Below are 13,186 nucleotides of genomic sequence, written 5' to 3'. Positions count from 1 at the left end.
TTCAGATGGTCTCAGCAGGTTGGTGATCTCACTGATTGTGCTTACAAAAGGCGCTCACCTGCAGCCAGTAGAAGCCAGGGCACCCAGATCAATAGTCCTGAACTACTTTCTGTGGCCTGGAAGGGACTAATAAATGGTTCCTCTCCCTCAGCCCTTCTGTCCCCAACTGTCAGGAGTTCATGGTCACACTGATCAGAGAGAGCCACCACCCACCACCCATAAGGAATCCCTCCGCACGTCCGACCCTGCGTCGCCCCAGCCTGAGCCTCTGTGGCGTCTCCCCCAGGGACAAACGCATTCCCTTCTGGGTTGCCTCTCCATCCATACCATTTCCCCTGCAGTGGCTGCAGGGCCCTTCTCCAGTTTAAACCGGATGGCGACTCTCCTGGCCTGCAGTGCCCCTCCCCCAGGATGCCCCCCCCCCCCCCCCCCCCGTAGTCTGACAACAGACCAGCTCTTCCCCCTTGCGCCCTCCCCTCTACCCCCTCAGGCATCCACCCTCCAGGCTTCCCTGTCGCCTGCTCTGTTTCCTTTGCACCATCAGGATGGGCTCTGCAGGCTGCGTGGGCCCCTCCCCAAGAACATCCACCCTCGAGACCCAGGAAGTTGGACTCTTCTTCACTCCTGCATTCACAGGGTGCTGGGCCAATAATCAATGCTTAGGAGATATTTGGTGAATAGATGAATAAATAAATAGTGCTCCTGGGTGCATACAGTAGGTGCTTAACAAATGGGAGAAGGTGGGGGCAGGGAGGAGGGGAGAAAAGAGAGTTGAGTTCCTGCTTCCAGACTTCCAGGGGGTGGGGAGAAAGGTAGTCAAGGAAGTCCCTTCTGCCATCCCCGATGAGGGCCCCAGAGACTGCTGGGAGGAGCCAGGTGGGTGCAGCAGGTGGAGGCGAGGCAGGACATGTGTTTCTGATCTCAGCTCCCAGACCAGGCACCTGGGGCCAGCAAAGACCAGAAGCTTGGAGCAGCCCATTTGACCAACACATGGGGGATGTCAAGGCAGGTGTGTGTCCAGCCAGATCCCCCTGACAAATACTTTTTTTTGGTGCCTAGGATTTGAGCCCAGGGGTGCTTAATCACTGAGCCACATCCCCAACCCTTTTTGTGTTTTATTTTGAGACAGGTTCTCACTAAGTTGCTCAAGGCCTTGCTAAGTTGCTGAGGCTGGCTTTTAAGGAATGATCCTCCTGCCTCAGCCTCCCAAGTTGCTAGGATTATAGGCATGTGCCACCGAGCCTGGCTTCCCCTGACAAACTTCAACCCCTCTGGTCTCAGATCTCTCCTCTACCTCCTATGTGGATGGACAGGTGACTTCTTGGAACTGCCACCCTGGGTATGAGTGCTCTGCTTACCTTCTCTTGCCTGGTCATGCAAGACTGGAAGCCCCTTCTCTGAGTCCCCACTACCCCCAGGACTTCCCTCTATCCCCCAACCTGGGATCCCCTGGTTTATGAGAAAGGTTGATCCAGTCTCTGACCCTCCAGAAACCATCTTTGCTCAGGTGAGGAGGACCCTGCAGGAGGCCCTGAGGAGGCCCTGCATAGGGACAGGACACTTGGATCCTGGACCTGCCATCAAACTGCTTCTCTGAATCGTCATCCTGGGACCAGACCCAAAACCTAGCCAAGGAGGAAGCCATGCTTCTGGACTTCACCTCTCCCTTCCTTAGCAGCGAAGGAGCTCATACTCCCTGAGAGACATCATCCTAGCTACATGCAAACATTCTTCACTGACCTTCCCCACAGACCAGGAGAAAGGCCTCCCTGTCCCACTGTGCAGGGGAGGAGACCCACGCTCCTACAGGCCAAAGGTTGTGGTAGGCCAGCCCGGGGCAGCACAGGCTGGAATCCAACCTCGTTATTCCTTTACTCGCTTGGCATGTGCCGTGACCTGCACAGCCATTTTAATCCAGAAACCAGGCTAGGGCCGATGGGGGATTAGAAAAGACAAACAGATGGGCTGGGGTTGTGGCTCATTGGTACGGCGCTCACCTGGCACATGTGAGGCACTGGGTTTGATACTCAGTACCACATACAAATAAATAAATTTAAAAAGGTATTAAGAAAAAAAAAATCACAGACACACATAGAGAGAATAAAGCTGGGACCAGGTGGGCATTACACTCTGATAGAGATATAATGACCCAGGGCTAACTCAGCATGCTTATTATATAGGTTTTAATATCAAAAGGATTCTTTGTGAGAAAGTTTCTTCAAAGCATGCAGGATAAAGGATGAACTTCTAGGCAGCCCAATTATTATTATCAACTTGTGCTCATAATTCTTTACCCCCAGTAGCTGGTGTCCAAATTCAGGGTCCAGACTGATAGTCCCATGGCCAGCATGGAACCTCCTTTGAACAGGGTGTCACCATAGCAACTGGGCAGTCTCAACTCATGCATTTACACAAGGAGTTCCCAGGGAGGTGAACTCCTGTCGATGGACCATCAGAGACTGTAATTCAAATCCCTGCTCCCGACAGGCATGGACATGATCAGGGAACTCACAGCTAGGTGGGGGCCATCAGTAAACAAAGGTGATCAACTACGGGGAGATGTGGGAACCCAGGGGCTCTGAAGAACCTGTCTCAGCCCTGGGCTTCCTGGAGGGGGATGTTGCCCTGGAGGAGAATCAGGAACTGGGCAGAGGAAGAGTATTCAGGCCGTGGGAATGGAGGTGAGAGTCCAGTCAGGTGAGAAATTGGAGGGAATGAGGAGGGATAGGGGAGGGAGGATGAGAGATGACAGGCGAGGAGGAGGAAGCCAGGATCGTGCCCATGTAGGACCTTGTGAGTCACAGCTGGGAAGTGGACCTCTGTCTCCAGGCTCCCAACAGGAGGGCCAAGCTGGGATGCGGGTTTTGGAAAAGTCACCTTATTGGCTGGAGAGTGGAGTGGCAGGGGGAGCCAGGAGTCAGGGAGGCCCATGGAAGCTCGTGTGAGTGACAGGTGTTGGGGGCTGGGGACGTGGCTCAGTGGTAGAATGCTTGCCCAAAATGTGCAAGGCCCTGGGTTCAATAGCCAGCACCTCCCTGCAAAAAAGAGCCAGAGAGGGACGTTGAGCCTGAACCAGGGCGGGGTGGGGACAGAGAAAGTGGTGGCTTAGAGGACATTCCAGGGTGCTCCGGGCCCTCGGCCACACTGCAGCTCATCAAGTGGGACACTCCAGAGCTCTGTCTTTGGCATCTGCCTTTGCTGGTGACCCACCCACCCTGTGTCCGACGCTGGGTCCCATAGGAACAGTTCAGGGACGATCTGAAACCTCATGAGCAGCTGACTGCAGATTCCCTGGGGGCTTATCTGGCCTTTATCCAACCATGACCCAAGTGGAAATCATGGAGCCTGGGACATTCCTCCACCCATCTGATGGCCTTCACGTCTCGGCAGGGCCACCCGGGGGATGGCACTCAAAGTAACTCATGCCTTCTCTGGGTTATTCCTGCCATCACCTGTCCCCAGCCTCCACGCCCCTGGGTGACCACTGTCACTGTCACTGTCTGCTCAGCAGTAAGTGAATGTGCATGCGTATTCGTCACGCTGCACACACCGGGGCACTTGAACTTGACCCTTGTCCCTTAGTATTCCATGTAGTGGCAAGGGCTTTGGACCAGACTACACGGATCCTTCTCACCCAAGTCCTGCTGACCCGGTGCTTCTCCTCCAGCATGTGGGACCAGGGTGGCCAGAGGTGACTGTCCAGGGCAAGAAGAAAATCCAGATATTGACTAAGAACCTCCTGAATTCAGAATGCTGAACTCATTTTAAACTATCTTCAATGACACCATCTACCTACTGATTGTGGCCTGAGTCACAAGCCACTTGCCAGGTGCTTAAGGGTCCCCTGTGTGACCATGGATGACCTTGTCCACTACTCATGCTCTGCTGCCCTGGGTGCCCTGGACATACACATTCACTCTCTCTCTCCCTGCCCACCCTTGCCCCCCACTAATGCCACTGGACGTTCCATGTCCTCAGTAGGCTATGCTGTTTCCATGCCTCTCTCCCAGTTGTGGCCATCAGGTTCATATGCATCCCGAAGCCAGATGTGAACACCTCTGTGGAAGCAGCCCAGACCCCTGGACCAGCCCCTCACCCCCAGCAAGGGGCTCCCTGCCACTGTGGCTCCTGCAGATATCCGGGCCACATCCATTCTAGGGCTTGGCACATCATATTTCAGATCTGCTGGGTCTTTCTGGTGCCAGCGCAGTGACTGGAGACCCACCCTCAGGAGCACGTGTTAGGTGAAGGGACACTCCTTGGCCTAATCATGTCCAGGATGGAGGACAGGTGAGAATCTGACCTGGAGGATCCCGACACTGTTAGGGTATTGGAACCTCACACTGTCTGGAGCGTTAGCTGTGAAATCCCATTTTACAGATGAGGAGACTGAGGCAGAAATGGTTAAGCAGCACATCCCAAAGAGCAGAGCTGGTGTTCAAATGTCTTAACTGCTGCCCCATAAGTGCCCCTTGGGAAGGGAGGGGGCGTCACCAGTGAAGCGTTGACTATAGCAAAGGGCCGTGGAGTCTCCTTGTGTCAGATCTAAATACCAACTCTGTCACCTGCTGGCTGCATGACCCTGGGCAGGTCATGGCTGTTTGAGAGCCAGCTTCTTCATCTGTAAAATGGGATTAACTCACTATTTCTCAGGGCCATTATCAGGATGAAATGAGGTGATGCATGTGACATGCAAGCCCGGGCCTGGCGTGTATCCAGTGCTCATTAATGGCAGCTGACATTGCTATTATTAGCTCTGAACCACCCACCCATTCACAGCTTCACGGACTTAACAGGTGCACACAAATGTCTGTGGAATGAACATATAAATGACTAATAGATCGTAGGAATAATAGCAACTATAATTGAGTTCCTACTACGTGCTGGGCCCTGGGGCCACTTGGAGTGTGGACCGTCTGTCCATCACTGCTCCCAGGGCCTCCCTTTGGCCTCTCTTCCCTTTATCTTTGCCCTTTATCTGCTCCCTTGCTGAGAATTCAGAGCAAGAGCCTTGCACTCAAATGCTTCCCTCTGGGTCCTTGTTGCCAAGAGTGTCCCTCTGTGGTGATGGCCTCCCTGGGCCTCCACCCGTGTCCTTCTCATAGCTTTGGCTAAAAATTGAATTTAGCAATGTACAGATACATCAACTTACAACACAGACCCAAAGAAACAAGGGCTTAAACGCCCCCTCTTGCATGAGTCTAATCCGCTTTAGCAACTCTGCTCTGGCGCTGAGCTCAGTCCATTCCTAGGGTGTGACCCTTTTGGGTGTCGATAGCCTCCCACTAAGTCTGCATTCCAGCTGAAGGGAGGGACAGAAATGGAGCACATCCCACATATCCCATTGGCCAGATTTTGTCACTTGACACTTCCTAGCTGTGAGGCCAACCAGGAAAGGAGCTCTATATTTTGGGTTAAAAACTGGAGTTTTGGCAGGGCGTGTGGCACACACCTATAATTCCAGCAACTTTGGGGACTGAGGCAGGAGGATCGCAAGTTGGAGGCCAGCCTCAGCAACTTAGTGAGACCCTGTCTTAAAATAAAAATTAAAGGGGCTGGGGATGTGGCTCAGTGGTTACGCGTCCCTGGGTTCAGTCTCCTGTACTGTAAAACTCAAAAACAAAAACTGGAGTTTCTGCTACAGTGAGAGAGGAAGGAGAAAGATGTGGGGCGTAACTGGGAGTTTCTCCCACAAAGAAGCCACCTCGCTGGGAAATCTGAAGGCTTTGTCCATGGTCATGCTCAGGGCCCCGTGACTGTGCTGAGACCATTATGAACTTAGGGACAGAATGAACCCTGAGGCGTGTAGGACACGTGTGTCTGTGTATGAGGGTCCTGTTACTCAAGATGGTCAAAGCAACCATCTTCTATGGTTGAGTAACGGGCAGATGCGTTCAGCTACAGGGCAAGGAATACTCAACCGAAGGAGGAAGCTTCGTGTTCACACCTGAAACAAGAGACCAAGGCAGATCCCAGTGGCTCAGGAGGCTGAGGCTGGAGGATCATGGGTTCTAAGCCAGCCTCGGCAAAAGCGGGCGCTAAGCAACTCAGTGAGACCCTGTCTCTAAATAAACTACAGAACAGGGCTGGGGATGTGGCTCAGTGGCCGAGTGCCACTGAGTTCAATCCCTGGTACCCACCCCGCCCCCACCAAAAAAAAAAAAAAAAAAAAGACCAAGTCAGGCAGTCCGAGGATTGGTTTGGTATCACTATTGCCATCATCCATATCGGGGGCCCTGGACACTTCCACCCTGCCACCCCAGCATGTTGGAGAGGACTCTTGAAGCTTTCAGGATGCTGCAGTAACTCCCAGCACCCCCTCCTCAAAGTAGAGCTCCCTAAACAGGAAAGAGGGGGAGGAGCTTATTTATTTAATAAGCCCAAGGGCATTCTACCAGCAAGCTAAACCCCTGTCCCTTTTTAATTTTATTTATTTTATTTTATTTTATTTATTTTTTGAGATAGGGTCTCACTAAGTTCTGAGGTTGGCCCTAACTGGCAATCCTCCTGCCTCAGCCTCCCACATCACCGGAATTTCAGGTGTGTGCCACCGTGCCTCGCGGGGCAGGGGCTTTTCATTCTCATGCTCCCTCTTATCAGGACGTACACTCTTTCCCTGGAGTCCACAGTTGACTTTCCCAATTTTATCCCTGAGACTGGGCACATAGGTGCTCAAGCAAGGGCAAGATTTGCTAGTAAGGAGGCCAGCGGCCAGCTACAGTGACCTGTGGAACTAGTTGCTCCCAACAAAAACTGCCCTTCATAGGAAGCCGACTATGTGACAGGCGAGTCTATTGGCATTGTCTTAATGAACTCTTGTGGTCCCCTCTATTGTGGAGAAAACAGGCCCCGTGCTGTGCACACACTTCATTCTTCCTTCAGCTCTGACAGGCAGGAGAGGGCCCCACCCCAAGAGGTCCTCATCCTCCCTGGACCTGAATATGCTACCTTATGTGGCAAAAGATTGTTGGACAGTGGACCATACAACAGGGAGAGGATGCTGGATTATCCAGGTGGTCCCAAAGTAATCCTAAGACTCCTTAAAAGGGAAGAGGTTCACAGAAGAGGAGGAGGAGGTCAGAGTGGCTCGAGGTGAGACAGATTCTTCCTGATATGGCTGCTTTGAGATGGAGGAGGGAGACCGTGGGCCCAGGAGCATGGTGGCCAGAAGAAGCTGGAAAGGGCAAGGAGATGGATACAGTCCATAAAAGACAGAGAGAAACATGGCCCTGCTGGTGCTTGACTTTAGCCCAGTGAGAATTAGGCCAAACTTCTGACTGATAGAACAGCCATACGTTTGTGTTGCTTTAAGCCACTACATTTATAATGAGCAGCCACTGAAAGGCAATGAAGAGGCCCTGCCAGCCTCTCAGGTGCCCGGCCATTCACCTATAGAACAGTGCTCTCAGCCCTAGCCTGGCCATGAGAACCCTTGGGAGCTTTTAAAAATCATTTTTAACATTGAATGGGAAAAAAAAATTTAAAAAAAGAAAAAAAAATTGAATGGATTAATACCCATTCAATAAATTATTTAATTGAGTGCTACTATCTTAGCATTCCTTATTCAGTACGTGATAAAATACAAGCAGAAAGTATATGATATAGATATACATGTATATATGTGGATACATGTATTACACATATATAATATGTACATGTTATATACTTATATTAATATAATATAATCATATTCATTATAATTAATCGCTTAATTAACATTAAATGTTAACATTATACTAATTGATTATAATTAATATATTATGTGATTATATGCACATATACATATATATGTACACACACATATAGTCTTTAAACATCATGCTGAATGGCTGTTGAAACAATTCTGATACTGCGATATTTAAAAATCATCCGTATTAGGTGGTGGGTTTATGTGTTCTGTGGACTCATAACAGAAGCTCTCCTGCCTCAAGCAGAACATCAGTTATCTCCTGTTTTCCCTGCCACAACATACTCGCATTCCCGTCAGAACCAGGGAGTGATTGACAGCAGTGATTCGCTGGGGACTCAGGAGTGCTGTTCTAGAGGTGGTGTCTGAATTGCTGGGGATTGTGATGCACCCTCTTTGGAAAACGTGTCTTTTCTCCTTCCTTCTTGAGAATCACTAATGTAGAAGACAGAAATATAGTGGAGGAACAAGTAGGCCATTTCCTTGGTAAACCAGCTTGTTCACTGCAGGCTTTTCCCCCAATAGTGTGATTACATCCATTGCTGGCAGTAGAGAGCTTGCCATGAAAATGTGACATTTAATATGTTTACACCAGGCATGGTGGTGCATGCCTGTAATCCCAGCGACGTAGAAGGCTGAGGCAGGAGGATGGCGAATTTGAGGCCAGCCTGAGCAATTTAGCAAGGCTCTAAGCAACTTAGTAAGAACCTGACTCAAAATAAAAAGTAAAAAGGATTGGAGACGTGGTTCAGTGGTTAAGCACTCCTGGGTCCAAACCCCAGTAGCCCCCCAAAAAACTGTTCACAAAAAGTATTATTCAGCTATATTATCTCCTTTTAGAAGGGAAATGTGTGAAATGCTTTATATGGGGAAAGAAGCCAGTGAAATAAGTGATATATTGCACAAGTATCCTGTAGCCTATTGCTTACTGTTGCTTATATTTATCCCTTGATCTAAAGTCTTCCTTTTGGAGAAATACTGGACAAATCTCATTCTTTGTGTGATGTCCTCTGAATACTTGTAGTTGTTTATTTCATCTTCATGTTGAAGCACCTTATTGATTGTGCATGTGTTCAAGAAATATTTGATTGATTTCTCAAAAAAAGGTACCTGCCTTATGGGGTTGGTCTGAGGATTAAATGAGATAATACATGGGAAGAATATAACTGAAAGCGAGGTGCAGGAAAGAACTGGATAAATGGCATCCTTTGTTAATAGAGGAGTAACCTGTGCCTTGCTTACCTGGTTGACAAATCCCCACAGCGCACCCTGCTGGTGCATCTTGGGAAAGACAGGCTCAAGTCCATCACAGGAGAGTCAATTGGTCAGTCACACTTGCACATTTAGGAATTTTCTTTCTCTATAGGTTTGCATGTAGAAGCTGCCCCTTCACAGAACCGTTTGTAATGGCAAAACACTGGGGACACCCACGTGTCTATCCTAACAGACGATCTCCAAAATCTACTGTTAAGTGGAAAAAAGATGCAGACTGGTGGGCAGGCTGCCATTTGCCAGAGAATCATTACAGATTCATTGACTCGGATGCCAGGGATGACAAAGACAGCCTTAACTTATGTGCCACTAATAAAGACAGCCCACTGCTGATTAAACTGGCACAATGCTTAGAACTTTATATTTGAGAGCTCATTTACTTATTTAGACATGAAATTGTATCATATATCAATTTTAGGCATAGAGGAAAAGGAAACAGGTGAAATAAATGTGATGGTTTTCACTGATGTCAGGCCTGCCTGATTGTATGATGTATTCTGATTTTAGAGGTGTTAAAATGTGAAAAAATGGCATATGTCTTAGACTAGACATAGAGTGTTGATTTGTATTCAGGAACTCTGGAAGGACACCCAGGAAATTCACTGTGGGGAGGGAGGCAGGGGACTCCTCAAGCGGAAGATGAGGCAGAGCAAGAACTTGGCGAATACATTACCTTGTGAATTGGAACCTTGTGAATATATTACCTATATTAAAATAATTTTAATAAAGCCATTCACATGCCAGAGTCAAGACTCTGAGTTTCATTTAGAGGCACCGTTTCTCCTGCTTTGTCAGGGCCAGGGTTGTGGGAGAGGCGAGGGGTATAGAAAGGACCTGCTGGCTTCCCGTGGCCAGGGCAGATGCTCTCAGCCCCTGTCTAGAGGCGTTTGTGGGCTTTTCAGTTCTTAGTCCACTATGGGAGATCTCGGCCATGTTTGCCTGGAGGAGGTCAAGTGTGAGTCTCTGGCTGGGTGCTTGATTCTCCCTCAGTCCTGGAGTAAGATGTCCCTTCTCCACCCAGGTTCTTCTGTCCCTGCAGAGTGGGACCCCAGGGAGTCCAGTTCAGGGGGCTCTGCAGGCCTAGCTCCGGCCCTCCAGAGTTGCTTCCCGTTCCAGGGTCTGTAGACTCCTGGGGTCTAGCTCCCCAGTTCTTACTGCTCCAGCATCCTCTCCCATGTGAGGTGGCAGGGTATGAGGCAGAGCTCTGGTACCTGTGCAACCCCCAAGGGAAGTAAGCCGGCGCCCCATTTCCTGTGGACTCCGTGCCCTTCAGCAACTTCCTTCAAAGAAAGCTCTTCTCTGACCTGCAACTCTGCCCTTTGCTTTTCATGTGGGGCAGGAGCCAGAGCCACACAGTTGCTTCTTGACTTTTTGTAAGCCCTGTGTGTGGGCAGCATCTTGCCATAGGGACGCTGGGCCCCCTCTTATCTCAGGGCCTCAGCTGAACTGGGAAGGGAATTGTTTTATCTTAGCATACTGTCACAGGGTGGTCAGGTCAGGAACTTCCCAGGGTCCCATAATCAGTACCCAGCAGTCTGCTAAGCCTGACCTTTGCCCACTGCATGGGGTTCACCCAGAACCTGATTTAAAATCAGCTTGTATTGGGAGCGTTGGCACATCCCTGTACTTCCTGTCAGAGGGGAGGCTGAGGCAGGAGGATCACTTGAGCAGAGGGGTTTGGGACCAGCCTGGGCAACACAGTGAGACCCTGTCTCAAAAAATGAATAATAAAATACACTCGTGATCCAGAGACCACGAGGATGGGGTTAGAGCAGTCTTGGTTGGGATCTCAGTTCCATGGTTTATTACTGGTATGTTCTTGACAAACGTTCTCCTGAGTCTCAGTTCATTTATCTGATGTATAGGGTAATTGCTATTTATAAGGCCCTTGGTTTACTATGTAAAATATCAATAAAAATGACCATTCATGGAGGCACACCTGTGATCCCAATGACTTGGGAGTCTGAGGCAGGAGGATTGTCACTTCAAGGCCAGCCTCGGCAACTTATCAATACCCTGTTTCAAAATAAGTAAGAAAGAAAAAGGCTGGGGATGTAGCTTAGTGCAGAGAGCCCTGGGTTCAATCCCCAGTACTGAAAAAAAAAAGAGTGATAAAAACAACTGCCACAAAGGAGGTCAAGACTTAATAAGACCATGACTGATAAAGTGTCCCCAGTGCCTGGCCCTGGCAAGGGCTGACAATAGCAACTATTATTTGCACTTATGAAATTCTTGTTGTGTGTCAAGTGCTTCGCAGATAGCTCTGATCTTTGCAGGTTGGGCCTGCCTGTTTCAGCTGAGCCTCAGTTCATGGGCCGTGGCTTAGGCGTCAGGTCGCCCAGGATTCAGTGTGGTTCAGCCCTAAGCCTCAGTGACATCTTGCATGAAATGGGCCACCCATGGTTGGTAACTTTGGTTTGTTGTTAAAGAAAGAGGTCACGAAGAGAGTGCTTAGGTAATGGCAGCCAACCTCTGCCAGTTAGGGAGGCCTTAAGCAATTTAGTGAGACCCGGTCTTTCAAAATACAAAATAATAAAGGGCTGGGGATGTGGCTCAGTGGTTAAGCACTCCTGGATTCAATCCCCTGTACCAAATAGATAAATAAAAATAAACAAACAAATAAATAAATAAAAATAAAGAAAGAAAAGCTGGGCATGGTGGTGCATGCCTATAATCTCTGTGACTCAGGAGGCTGAGGCAGGAGGATTGAAAGTTCGAAGCCAGCCTCAGCAACTTAGTGAGGCCCGAAACAACTTAGTGAGACCTTGTCTCAGTATAAAACATAAAAAGGGCTGAAGATGTGGTTCAGTGATTAAGTGCCCCTGGGTTCAACCCTGGTTCCAAAAAAAAAAAAAAAAAAAAAGTGCACCAATTCCTGCCTGAGTGGATTAGTATTCAGTGGAGAACCAAAGAAACACAAATGGAGAATATAAGTGCACCAGGCAGAGGAGGCTAACAAGGATAATAAGACACAGGGAAGAAGGGTGGTGGTGAGCAGGGGCTGGGTCCTCAGGCTCTTTGAGTCTTAGAAGTTTCCAGGGATCACAGGAAGCTCCTGAGGGGTTCAGAAAGGGCTGGACATGTAGACTCTTCAGGGCAGGGGCAGAGGCGGAGGCAGGGGTGAGATGAGGAGGTTCCTGTAGTTACAGGAGTGAGACATGGAAGGTGACCCAGGGAGGAACTGGCTAGGTGTGGTAGGGATCTGAAGCGGTCCCTAGAGGACTTGCAGATGGACTGGATGTAGCAAGGGGATTGAGGCCACTGAAAGGAGAGGCAAGGTCACACAGTCCAAGGACGTGTTTTCTACTCTGCTTCTCTGGCCTGGCCTGGGCAGAGTGTGGCCTGGAAGAGAGGTCACAGCAGCATACCAGACACAGGAACCATACCCATTTGACAAAAGGAAGCTCTCCCATTATTTGGGCCTGGAGGATGTCTGCAGGCAGCAATTCCCTGGGAAACTCTGGAGGTTAGTCTAGAGGGAGCAGCAGGGAACCCACATTTCTTCACCAGCTGCATTTCTTGGATGCATTGTTACAATGCATGCTAGGCTGGGCCCATTTAATACTAGGTGCTTCCCTTACTCACCTGCCAATGTTGGGATAACCCCAAATGCTCCAGTGGAGAACACCCTGAATTCAGAAGCCCTGGGACTAGTGGCTGATGATCCTGAGGATCCCTTCTGGGCGAATGGGACTTCCCATCTCTGCCAACAGAACACAAAACTGGGGCTGGAAACTTCCTTCCCCACCCTAGAATCAGATGAGAGCAATCTCTCACTGCATCAACTGTAGGGTGGGCTGCACTCCTGTCCCAGAGCCCTCTGCAAGCTACTCTAGGTAAGGCAGGGTGTAACTGGGTGTTTTAGGTTCTCTTCTGGTGGGTGCTAATTAATGTAAGGAGAAACTCCCCAGGAGGCGCTGGGAGGGGCCTGAACATCAGCAGGCAGGGCTGGGACTGACGTTTTACCACTTACACCTAGTCTGTGGCTTGGGTGCTAGGTCTGGTACCATAAGTGGGACCCTCATCATATGCCAAAGCACTGAGGCTGGCTGCTGCTAATTTCCTCCCAAGCAGCCCATTAGGAAGTACAAAACTCCCAAGCCCTCATTCTGGATTTTAAAGCTCAGGTGACTGTATTTTTTTTTTTTTCTGGATCTGTAATTACCTCCACCACTGGCAGGAACACCATGGTAGATGCTGCAGCCTGGGGAGGCCACTGCGTTTGCA

The sequence above is a fragment of the Sciurus vulgaris genome (genome assembly GCF_902686455.1).
Source record: "Sciurus vulgaris genome assembly, chromosome: 2".
Classification (NCBI taxonomy): domain Eukaryota; kingdom Metazoa; phylum Chordata; class Mammalia; order Rodentia; family Sciuridae; genus Sciurus; species Sciurus vulgaris.
Note: the sequence above shows the minus strand (reverse complement) of the source record.